This window comes from Pleurodeles waltl, chromosome 11, assembly GCF_031143425.1.
Source record: "Pleurodeles waltl isolate 20211129_DDA chromosome 11, aPleWal1.hap1.20221129, whole genome shotgun sequence".
Taxonomy (NCBI): domain Eukaryota; kingdom Metazoa; phylum Chordata; class Amphibia; order Caudata; family Salamandridae; genus Pleurodeles; species Pleurodeles waltl.
In genome coordinates this window covers 5,594,620-5,607,911 of record NC_090450.1, presented here as the reverse complement: position 1 = coordinate 5,607,911, position 13,292 = coordinate 5,594,620, and positions in this window count along the sequence as shown.

Sequence of the window (13,292 nt, the reverse complement as noted above, 5' to 3'; positions counted from 1 at the left end):
TCATAATAAATGTATTAAGCACATTTCATAAAGGAAAGAATCCCTATTCTAGGAAATGAGGTTGAAAATGTGTCAGAACCCTTAAAGATTACCAATTACAGCGAGGAATCAACACAGATGAATAATCCATTAAAGCAGAAGTTCCAATAACGAGGGGTTCAAGAAACTCTGTCGAGTCTCAGAGCAGCGTGGGGGTGCGTAGAGTTTCTAAGGGGAAGAAACCAAGGTAGTGGCAACCGGTAAAGTGGTTACGACTAAACGAACACGCAGTATTACAGAAATCATAATCTAACGCTCCTACAGCCCATTGCATCTTCTTTCTTCAGATAGCCAATCAGCTTTCGATATTCTCATGAGAACAGGATCACTCTCCGTCTTCTCATCAGGAATACAACAGTCCACAGATGGCAAAGGCGAGTGAACAGTTCTTATCAAATACAAAATTAACTCTCACTCCGCTTCAGGACGTTCATTGCGCCCAAGAATGTTGCATCTTCATGTTTGAAGGTCTTCGGTACCTCACTAAATGACAAATCTTTATTTTTCAAGTTAACAGAAGTCTTTGTGTAAGCAAAAACATTTGCAGAGATAAATGAAAACCTTCTATGCAACTATTATCCACTATGAAAAACATGCCCATGGGAAGGTCAGGAACTAAACATTTTGAATGGGGTTAACATTCTTTAGTCACAACACCTTGCCCATAAATGTGGTTTCAGCTATTTAGGCCTACTATGAGTAAATGTGGATGCCTACTATAAGTTTTGCATTTAAACGTGTTTATTTTCTTTAAAACCTACACCTTAATTCTGCACATTATTGCATTATTTTTCCAGACATTTTAAACGCTTCAAGAATTGTGTAACGCAGTTATAAACCTACACATGAAGAAGAGGTCTATGTAAACTGGGTTTATTCTGCGGTAGAGCGTCCCACTCACCTTAGGTCTGCATGAGCTTCCTGTTAGAACTGATGTTTCACAGCAGCTTCTCCTGAAAGCCATCACCAGATTTTACATTTCACTTTACTAACATTCTTTTCCAAACCACAGACATGTAAACATTGCAAACAATGTATTTCTTTATGAAGTGGCCATTGAAACTCGTGTCATATATTGAATTATACCATTACAGAGAGTGGCAATTGTTAGAAGTGATCAGTGGCGGCTGCTGTCAAATAAAAGTGGCAGCGCAGGGGAGAATAACAAAAAATAAAAGATGACTTACCTACTGCCGACTGCTGCCTCAGTGCTCTTCTGCTCCGGTCCTGGCAGTCCTTGGGTTGATGCTCCTAGACTCCCCTTCTCCAATCCAGATGCTGCTCTCATGCTTGTAATACTGTCACCCAGCATGAGAGAATCGCCAGGGTTGAACAGAGTAGGCTGATTAGGGGCTCACTCAGGGACTGGGAGCCTGTGCGTGCTCTCCACCCAGCCGTACAACTCATCTCAGGTTGGGGAGATCTAAGTGCACGTCAGTTTGGCCAAGCTAAGACGGACGGCTAAACTGACATGCGCACTTGCAGTGCCCACCACTCCTCCCTGCTGTAGCTGCTGTCAGTCGGGATGGCCTCACCCGCTCTAAGAATTGGCTCAGCTGTCAGTCCGATAATCAAAGGATTTTATTATCATATTGTTATTCATTTTATTTTCCATGTTTGAATCTGCCGGCCTTCAGCAGTGGGGCGATGCTCCTCTGCCCTAACAGAGAACCTGCTGCGGTAGTGAATCTAATCATGAACTTACAAGCATTCATTCCCCCGCGCCCCTGCCCTGATGATAACACAATTAGTGAACCAAGGGAAAAGTCAGTTGTTTTGTTACCTGTGTATGTTACCAAAGCTGTTACTGTAGATGGAGTGACACTATAGTCTCTTGGTTTTGTACAGAACAAACCCCGCTGTGAGGTATTTAAAAGCGTTCCCAAGTGACAAAGGAAACGGAGACACTGTCAAAAAACAAGAAATGGTTGGGATGAAACACTGTGGTGACTTTGAAGGCGGTATTGTTGCAGGCTGTGCTGGTTTCAGGCTGTGAAATTTGGTCATCACGTGGTTTTCTCTCTTTCTCCTACTTTAGATCAAAGCTTAATGCTTTGGGCTTAATTTTTTATCAGTCCTTGCATTAATTCACCCACCAACGTTTCATCCATTCATTCATCCAGCCACGCAGCCCTGTCTCCAAACTCCATCTATCCATTCAATGATTGGACAAGGTCCGATAATGAAAAATGTTTTGGGAAAAGTACATTTCCAATTATCTATTTAAAAGGATGTTGGGGGGAGACCCCCGTGTTGCACAATCCCACCTTGCAGCTTTCAGACTCTTTCCCGACGTACAGTATGGGGGATGGTCTGGCAAACTGTGCCATGGCTGGTTTTTGTTCCCAGTCCGGCCCTGCATCACCAGCCAACTGAGTTTGCCAGCCGAGACCCCACTGCAGAAGAATGGCCGCTGGAGTGAGACGCCTACCTCACCTTAGCGCGCCGATGTGCAGAGACAGGCAACTCTCATGCAACAAACATGGTACACGTGTGCACTGCATACTAAATACACATGCATTCATAACTCATCATCACACATCATGGATTGCCCAAACCAAGTCTTAACTCTGAGGTTCTCCAGGGCTTGGGGGGGGCGTTGTCCTAATGGGTCACACTGGGGCTACCGGCGCGAGCCGGACATGTTAGGGTGCGAACATTTGTCAGTTATATTCTAAAGCATGCTTTAAATTGTCTGACATCCTGTGTATTTTACTATGGTCAGGAATATTGTCCCAAGTGTCAGTGACCGGTGCACTGATGGGTCACTGCTGGGTTCAGGGGGAACAAGTCAGAAGGACGGCTTCAGTCACTGCGGGCGATGTGGGTCTGGGGTTTCCCCCAAAGTGAAACCAAAGTTCAAATCACTCCTTCCTTGGAATCTCCTTGAAGCAGCCACAGGGCAGTGGAGAAGGCATTCCAGCACACCAGGGGCTTTCAGGTCACCTATTTCTACAAACCCCTTGATCTTGGGTGAAAAGGAGTGAATATCATGTGAGTGCCTCAACGTTCACCCTACACATCTTCAAGTGACCAGGCAGAGTTCAAACTCTTATTGAGGCAACGTCACCATGGGTCCCCTCTCTTTAAGAAGCAACTCAGAGTCCTGTAAGCGCATGGACATGCTCCTGGGGGTGCACGCTCAGGGTGTCCACTTCCATGGTCCACGACCACCATCATAAAATAAATATCGGAGGTAGAGCTCAGGTTAGGCAGTCTTTAAATACTCTTTCTAACTTTCTATCCCTTTCAAAAGGTGTCCCACTCTCAAGGCACATAATAAATGCAGTCCACCCGGTCCAACTGTGGACCAACCCATGGAGCAAACCATTGAGACACATACTACTTTCAGTCCACCCAGGAGCGACAGAGGACCGACCCATTGAGGACACTCGTAAGACGCATACTATACTCAGTCCACCCAAGAGCGACAGAGGACTGACCCAAGGAGGACACTCATAAGACGCATACTATACTCAGTCCACCCAGGAGCGACAAAGGATCAACCATGCAGGACACTTTCCTAGGACACATATTTTACTCAGTCCACCCGGGAGTGACAGAGGACCGACCCAATAAGGACACTCATAAGACACGTACTATACTCAGTCCACCCAGGAGCGACAAAGGATCAACCATGCAGGACACTTTCCTAGGACACATATTTTACTCAGTCCACCCGGGAGTGACAGAGGACCGACCCAATAAGGACACTCATAAGACACATACTATACTCAGTCCACCCAGGAGCGACAGAGGACCGACCCAATGAGGACACTCAAAAGACACATACTATACTCAGTCCCCCCAGGAGCGACAGAGGACCGACCCAAGGGGGACAATCATAAGACACATACTATACTCAGTCCACCCAGGAGTGATAGAGGACCGACCAAATGAGGACACTCATAAGACACATACTATACTCAGTCCACCCAGGAGCGACAGAGGACCGACCCAATGAGGACACTCATAAGACACATACTACACTCAGTCCCCCCAGGAGCGACAGAGGACCGACCCAATGAGGACACTCATAAGACACATACTATGATCAGTCCACCCAGGAGTGAGAGAGCACCGACCCAACGAGGACACTCATAAGACACATACTATACTCAGTCCCCCCAGGAGCGACAGAGGACTGACCCAACGAGGACACTCATAAGACACATACTATACTCAGTCCACCCAGGAGTGAGAGAGCACCGACCCAACGAGGACACTCATAAGACACATACTATACTCAGTCCACCCAGGAGCGAGAGAGGACCGACCCAACGAGGACACTCATAGGACACATACTATACTCAGTCCACCCAGGAGTGAGAGAGCACCGACCCAACGAGGACACTCATAAGACACATACTATACTCAGTCCACCCAGGAGCGACAGAGGACAGACCCAATGAGGACACTCATAAGACGCATGCTATACTCAGTCCACCCAGGAGCGACAGAGGACTGACCCATGGAGGACACTCATAAGACGCATACTATACTCAGTCCACCCAGGAGCGACAGAGGACAGACCCAATGAGGACACTCATAAGACACATACTATACTCAGTCCACCCAGGAGCGACAGAGGACTGACCCAATGAGGACACTCATAAGACACATACTATACTCAGTCCAACCAGGAGCGACAGAGGACTGACCCAATGAGGACACTCATAAGAAACATACTAACCCAATGAGGACACTCATAAGACACATACTATACTCAGTCCACCCAGGAGCGACAGAGGACTGACACAATGAGGACACTCATAAGAAACATACTATACTCAGTCCACCCAAGAGCGACAGAGGACTGACCCAAGGAGGACACTCATAAGACACATGCTATACTCAGTCCACCCAGGAGAGACAGAGGACAGACCCATGGAGGACACTCATAAGACGCATACTATACTCAGTCCACCCAGGAGCGACAGAGGACAGACCCATGGAGGACACTCATAAGACGCATACTATACTCAGTCCACCCAGGAGCGACAGAGGACAGACCCAATGAGGACACTTATAAGACACATACTATACTCAGTCCACCCAGGAGCGACAGAGGACTGACCCAATGAGGACACTCATAAGACACATACTATACTCAGTCCACCCAGGAGCGACAGAGGACAGACCCAATGACAACACTCATAAGACACATACTATAATCAGTCCACCCAGGAGTGAGAGAGCACCGACCCATGGTGGACACTCATAAGACACATACTATACTCAGTCCCCCCAGGAGCGACAGAGGACCGACCCAATGAGAACACTCATAAGACGCATACTATACTCAGTCCACCCAGGAGCGACAGAGAACTGACCCAATGAGGACACTCATAAGACACATACTATACTCAGTCCTCCCAGGAGCGACAGAGGACCGACCCAATGAGGACAACGGAGGACACTCGTAAGACACATACTATACTCAGTCCACCGAGGAGCGACAGAGGACCGACCCAATGAGGACACTCATAAGACACATACTATACTCAGTCCTCCAGGAGCGACAGAGGACCGACACAATGAGGATACTCATAAGACACATACTATACTCAGTCCTCCCGGGAGCGACAGAGGACTGACCCAAGGACGACACTCATAAGACACATACTCTACTCAGTCCTCCCGGGAGCGACAGAGGACTGACCCAATGAGGACACTCATAAGACACATACTATACTCAGTCCACCCAGGAGCGACAGAGGAGAGACCCAATGAAGACACTCATGAGACACATACTATACTCAGTCCACCCAGGAGCGACAGAGGACAGACCAACGGAGGACACTCATGAGACACATACTATACTCAGTCCTCCCAGAAGCGACAGAAGACCGACCCAATGAGGACACTCCAAAGACGCATACTATACTCAGTCCCCCCAGGAGCAACAGAGGACTGACCCACTGAGGACACTCATAGGACACATACTATACTCAGTCCACCCAGGAGTGAGAGAGCACCGACCCAATGAGGACACTCATAGGACACATACTATACTCAGTCCACCCAGGAGCGACAGAGGACAGACCCAATGAGGACACTCATAAGACACATACTATACTCAGTCCACCCAGGAGCGACAGAGGACTGACCCAATGAGGACACTCATAAGACACATACTATACTCAGTCCAGCCAAGAGCGACAGAGGACTGACCCAAGGAGGACACTCATAAGACACATACTATACTCAGTCCTCCCAGGAGTGACTGAGGACCGACCCAATGAGGACACTCATAAGAAACATACTATACTCAGTCCACCGAGGAGCGACAGAGGACAGACCCAACGAGGACACTCATAAGACACATACTATACTCAGTCCACCCAGGAGCGACAGAGGACCGACCCAATGAGGACAACGGAGGACACTCGTAAGACACATACTATACTCAGTCCACCGAGGAGCGACAGAGGACCGACCCAATGAGGACACTCATAAGACACATACTATACTCAGTCCTCCAGGAGCGACAGAGGACCGACACAATGAGGATACTCATAAGACACATACTATACTCAGTCCTCCCAGGAACGACACAGGACCGACCCACGAGGGACACTCATAAGACACATACTATATTCAGTCCACCCAGGAGCGACAAAGGACTGACCCATGGAGGACACTCATAAGGCACATACTATACTCAGTCCACCCAGCAGTGGCAGAGGACTGACCCAATGAGGACACTCATAAGGCACATACTATACTCAGTCCACCCAGGAGCGACAGAGGACCGACCCATGGAGGACACTCATAAGACGCATACTATACTCAGTCCGCACAGCAACAAGCGAGGAGTTAGTGTGGCACATGCTTCTGAAATAAAAGGAATAAATAGTGCTGTCTCTCCTTTGCAACTCCCTGGTCTGTCACTAGCCACCCGCTGTTCAGAAAACCTCAGAAACGTGGCCCTGCCAGCTCCAGCTGTGTTTCGCACACATACATTTATCTCAAACTTGGCGCCAGAAAGCCTCCAGGCATCAGCAGAGGACACATTTTTTAAGTAAAAGATAGCAGTAGCAAAACATCGCAGAAAATTTATTCTATCTATTTAAAAAGGGATGATTTTTAACTAGATTTAAAAACATATATATGTATGTATAGAGTATTTAAAAGAAATTCAAAAGCAAAACCTGTGATATGGTTTCACAACCAGTTACCTCCATATTTGCCCCAGTGTAAAAACCTTAATGTCCTGTAATCCAGAGCAAAATCATTTTCCATTGTTTTGAATCACACAAGTGCCAAACAGGGTAAGTGGGTGTTTGCTGGGCCAGTTCATTGAGAAGCACCTTGGGGTGAGGCCAGCGACCTTCGGAAAGGGGTGCATTGTCCGTAGAGGCAGAGGAAATTGTCATTTTAACAAAGGAATGGACAAAACTAGGGGTCAGCAGCATTGAACACCGTCTTATCTTGCAATCTCCACATTGTTATAATAAATGATATTACTAATCAACAGACGCTTTGCCAGGTGTTTGAGGATGTTATGAAAGGCTATTCCAATGTATAAAAATTACTCAAGGTTGTGGAGGGCTATATATGTTTGAACATAAGGTGTCTTGAGGACAAGTTATTTCTTTCACAGTTCCCTTAGTAGATATGTTCTACTCCAGGCTTCTCTAACTACCTGCAGGTAGTTCTCCTGCGTGCAGCCAACCTAATAAATCAGAGGATGTTTCATGATGTTAGGTGAAAAGTGCTTGAATTTCCAAAATATGTCTGTCACGCGTGATCCATACAAGTCATTGCAAATTGGCAATGCTTTTTTACATAACGGCTGGAAACCCTGCCTGATGCACCAATGTGTTTACTTCTGGTAAACTTGCAAAGAATGGTCACCCATGTAATTTTATTTGATGTGGTCACTGATGCAAGACTAACATTATTAGTAGCTCTGGATGATTTTCAGTTAACACAAGTAGCTCTTACTGCAGAAAAGGTTGTAGACCCCTGTTCTACTTGGCCCAGTCGCTCACAAGCGAAAATCATACAAGTAACATCACAGATTTAGACAAAAATTAATCAAAATAAATAAATGCATTGATCGTGACTCTTGCAAAATTTCAAGCCAGTAAAAAGAAAGCAGAGTCAATAGGTCTCACCTAGGCAAACCCTATTGGCTTTGTCAGTGTTTTTAGCCATGTTGCACAGTAGCCCACTCACAGTGCAGTGCAGCTGAAAGAGTAAAATATAAGGTGATGGGATGCAGTAAATTCTGGCCACGTCATAGCGCTTTCTTTTATAATTTTCAACAGTGCTGCACAACAGCCACACGCCTGTACAAAATGGCTTAAAAATATTGAAAAGTAAAATACGACAGCTTTTTGGCTTTGTCAATGTTTTCTCTGCCATGCTGTACATCTGCATGGTTGCTGTGCAGGATGGTTGAAGAAAAAAAAAACGTTGTGAAGTGTTTACTGCATCATAGCACTTCTTTCTTTTTTTTTTTTTACTTTTATCCATGCAGCATGGCAGCGGTTGTACAACATGGATAAAAAAAAAAAAGACTGACAGAGCCAGCAGATGTCTCATATGTGACATCTGTTGGCTTTGCCACCACTTGTTTCATTTCCCAAGAGGATTTAAGTATTATTAATTGATGTCTAAACGAGAATAGAAATGACCACTTTAGAGGTATTTATATATATAAGTTCAGGCCAACAGGCACGATTTTAATGGAAGAGTCAAATTTTTTTGTGCCAAAAATGACTATTTTCTGCATCGCCTGCCAGTAAAGGCCTCTGCTTTAAAACAAGCTAGTGGGTAAAATACATCCCCCGATTTTTGCGAAAGAAAAAGAAAGAAAAAAACACAAAATCGGGACAACACAGAAGGTATAATAGTCTTTAGTCCACTTTTATACCTGGCCTGTTCCCGGTTTTCGCTTCCCAAAATCTTTTCACCCTGTTCGGCGAGGGCTCCAGATCCTGTGATTCTGGGCAAATTTCCCCATGCCTAATACTCCAATCCGATCGGGTCGAGTTCAAGCCAGACAAGAATGCCTAAAAAGATTATATAGTACAGCCGACAGGCACTAATGGAGATAAACCAGTCTGCACTTTGTCCATGTGCCACAGAAAGAGGAGGAAGAGGCGCCTGGCACACGCCGCTGAATTAAAAGGCAGCAGACAAGAGTGGTAATGATGCCAACGACTGGCAAGTAATGGGCGTGCTGAAGTCCCTTTTTATGAGCGCGCACAAAACTCTGTCCATTCTGTAATCTCTCTTTGGGCTTCAAACCACGCCCATGACACATCAGTCACTTACATTGGTTCGTGGGCTTGCCTTTTAAAATCCGCTGGCTTTCATTTGTGACAGGCATGCATACGTCATGCCTTTTCCGGTGTTTGGCCCACCTACACAGCACCGGTAAAGTACTAAAAACACACGAGGCCCGATGTTTTCAGCCTGAAGTCCGGACTACTTTATTTGTTTATTTTCCACGCAGCGCCATGGCGCTGCATTTTACATAGCGCGATCGAGCTGCGTTTTTTTTTTTTTTTTGCTTTACAACCCTAATAGCTTTAACTCGATCAAATGCGAGATCCGTTGCATTGAAAACGCTTGTTTATAGCGTTTTTGCTTTTGAGACACAATAGTTCGCCAAGCGACAGCGCATGCGCCCTGCTTGCAGGCTCGACCTAAAAATGACAGACATGATGGCAAATTGTCCTTCAGGAGTGCTCGAGAAACACTTGCTGAAGTTACTACATTACCCGCACGGCGGCGCTCGCGCTCCGTGTTTCGCTCGACACATGGTTCTGTTTCACGTTCCCAGCCCAGCACCAGCCGTGCAGCTCGCTCTGGGCGGCCCGACGGTGGCTTTCTTTATTAATTCATTTTGTTTTAGAGCTTGCTTGGCGCGGTGAGGTGTCAGGATTTTAGAAAAGTAAGTTTAAGTAGACAAAGCAAGCTTGAGTTTTTCTTTTTTTTCTGTAACTTTTCCAGTGTTACTACTGTCATTTGTTTCTGAGAAGACGTCATTCGTGCATGAGAAACATATACATTTATTTCTGAAGGTTGCAAGCACGTGGCAAAAATGTATTTATCTGTGATTAGGTCAGTGATAAAGATAAAGGAATGCAAAACTCAATACTGCGCGGAACATAAGGTTAGAGTGGAATTTACTAGAAGTGCGCGAGGCAACAGATTAATATGGACATCGAGTCAGGGTCGAGCCAAGGGTCGGCTCTGGCTCGAAGAGCCTGTGCTCCCGCCGAGCCTTGGCGATATTTGGCTCGTGGATAAGGTGAACAGTTTCGTAAACAAAAAAAACAGTCTGAAAAACATAAAAGTAGATCTGTAATTTTGTAGTGATTGAGGGGCACAGAAAGACTTAATGAATAGCTCTGAGCAACAATATTGCACAGGTGTATTAACTAAAATGCGTTCAGATAAGGGCTGATGATGAACTGTGCTCTAAGATACATGAAAACTCCCCTCCCTCTGTTCCGGGTCTACCCTCCTGAAAACCAGGCGTGCCGAAACTTGCTGAGAAATGTTGGTGGAAAAACGCACAAGGATCCAGAAAAAATATATCTGCCTCTACAACAAAATGTGCCGGAAAATAAAATGTACCGCACCTCTCCTTAAAAGGTGACTTAGCATTAAAGATGTCAACTTTTCACAATTTAAACAAAAATAGGGCAGTGTTTTTATTAAATACTCCCTCGCCTCTCCCACTAGTGATAAAGTTAATGGGGAAAGCCACTGCTTAATTTGTAAATAAAAAGGTGCCGGTGCCCAAAGCCCTCCTCTGAAACACGTGGCTGCTGCAATTCAATGTGTGAGCACGGAATACTGAGCCTAATCCTGAAGCCGTCTCGGCAGCTGCTGCCCATCCTTTGGGGCTGAGGGGCGACACCCACCCACCTCCCCCCCCCTCCAGGGGAGTGTCTGTCAGGCTGAACGAAGGGCAGCCTGACAGACACTCTTCATTTTCAGATCAGGCAGCCAGGAGCAGACGTGCGATTTTGCGCAGACTCCTGGCTGCCTGAGCTGAACTTTGCTGGGACGAGGAGGTCACAGCTCCTGTGGGTGTGACCTCCTCAGCTCAGCAAAGGTGCCTCGAGGCCCTCCCCTGGGTGAAGAGGGAAGCGTCACCCATTGACTCCAACCTGGGAGCTTCAGGTTTAAGCCCTGAAGCGCCCAGTGCGAGTGTCAATCAGTGACACCTGTTCACAGAGCGGGGTGCGGTTAGCAGTCTCACTGATCCCGTCCCACTCTGTGGCGAGGCTGGGACTGCTGCCTTCCTTAGGTCAGCCAATGAGGGAAGGCAGCAGTCCCAACCCTCCTGGCACCTACGAGCTTAAGGTAAGTGTGTGTGTGTTTTTTAAATTAATGTTTGGTGCGTGCATGGATGTTTGAATGTTGATGAGTGTTGTGAATGGATGTTCGTGCGTGTGTGAATGAATGAGTGCGAGTGTGCCCACCTCCCCCTCCTCCTAAAATTACCAGCCGTCAGTCCATCTCAGGCTTCTTTAATACATTTACGGGAACTCCCTGCCCCTTCAGCTCATTCCGGGTGATTGGCTCCATGGAAGTCTTGCCCTGTCCCTAAAGCTTTGCACATCACTTGTACTATGAATGAAATGAAGCTTGTTCTCCGGTAACTGGTGAGGCAACTTGGGATTCCTGAAACATGGAATGAAGTCTGTAAGTAAGTGTTTTGCAACTGCTATGGCATTACACAGGGATAAGCTCTTCCCAACTTTGTAGCATACAGATAATTCATAGCATTTAAGAATACAAGGCGTACCTGGTCACTTGCATCTGGAGGTGGACAAAGGCACCCCACGTAGGCGGGTGAGCAGAAGAGGTGATCTTAATACCTTTTCCTACATTATCAGACTGACTAGTGAAACTGAGATGGAAATAATTTTGGGCCCAAAAGAAAGTTGTGCACTAATGGGCTGCCGCGACAAATAGCGTCATTCCTACTGATGTGCTCGGTTCAATGATACAAACACCCTGAGCTGGCTCTCCACACTCCCTCATGGCCCCAGGGTCCGGGTGGACGTTACTGCTTGATCCAGCACTGTTTCTCCATCCCAGAGGCAGCTCCTGCAAGAGAGTCAAATTCTCTTGGGATGCTACAGGAAAAAATGAAATCTGTACAAATTTCATAGCAGCATCAGCAGATTGGGAAAGGCCTCTTTTCTGCAGCAGAATCATTCCCTCAGGACACTTTGTCATGTGGGCAAACATGGTAGCGCGACTTTGATCTTTTGTGGTATAGTTAAGGCATTCAACAGATTCTGTACAAGCAATGCTTCACAGAGGTTCCAGCACCGACTCAATCCTCCTTTCAATCCAGAGAAGCCCAAAGTCATGTGTCACTCCACATGTACATGTCCAGTTGCCACAAAGCAGGCATGAGGTTCTCCCTCCTCTCGGGTGAGTATCAGCTAGGCTGGGGATGGAGGGTTGGGGTGATACGAGAGCAAGACAGCAACAATTCTGAGACAGTTGGGCAGTGCAAGGATGCTGCATGGTAGTCAACATGGGGCAGAGAGGCATCAGATTGATATTAAATACATTCATTTCTGAGGCTTCAAGAAGATGGGTAATGTAACGGCTACGGAGCAGAGACATGAAGACCGTCTGGCCACCCTGCATCTAAGCGCCTTGAGACCCTCACGGGTGAGTAGTGCACATTACAAATTCCTGATTGATTGATTGAAAGTGGGAGAATAGTACGCTACAGGATTTTTCTGGTCCCCGTGACCCTGCACCAGTACACCAAGGGCAAAGCCAAGGTGTTCATGACAATACAGTGAAAACGGTTTAGCATAATCACGGCGTGCCAAAGTGTGCTAGTAGTAAGGGGTGTGTTCTATTTGTACAAATGCATTGTTTTCCTCCTAATGAAACTGCATCGGTTCAGGTGTGTATTTTCTGACACTCTTGTAAATATTTCACCAGGGTGGTGTAGCACAGAACCCACTGAAGACAGTCGCCAGGCAAATCCAAGAACATTTTTATCTGAGAGACAGTCCCAGGACAACACAATATACAAATGGCATCAACTCGCTCAAGAGGTAATTGGCACCGTATTGTACTTTGGTTGGCAAAACAGCAGTTAAAACTTTGAAGATTTGTCCCCTTTTTTGCCAGTTCAGTGAGGAGTCTCCGATAGTCGAACTGGATGTGAGATAAATGTAAGAGATGCCAATGACAAGAAATCGACATATTGCACTAAAGTAGATTCTTGGGGAAAGACCAATGTTCCA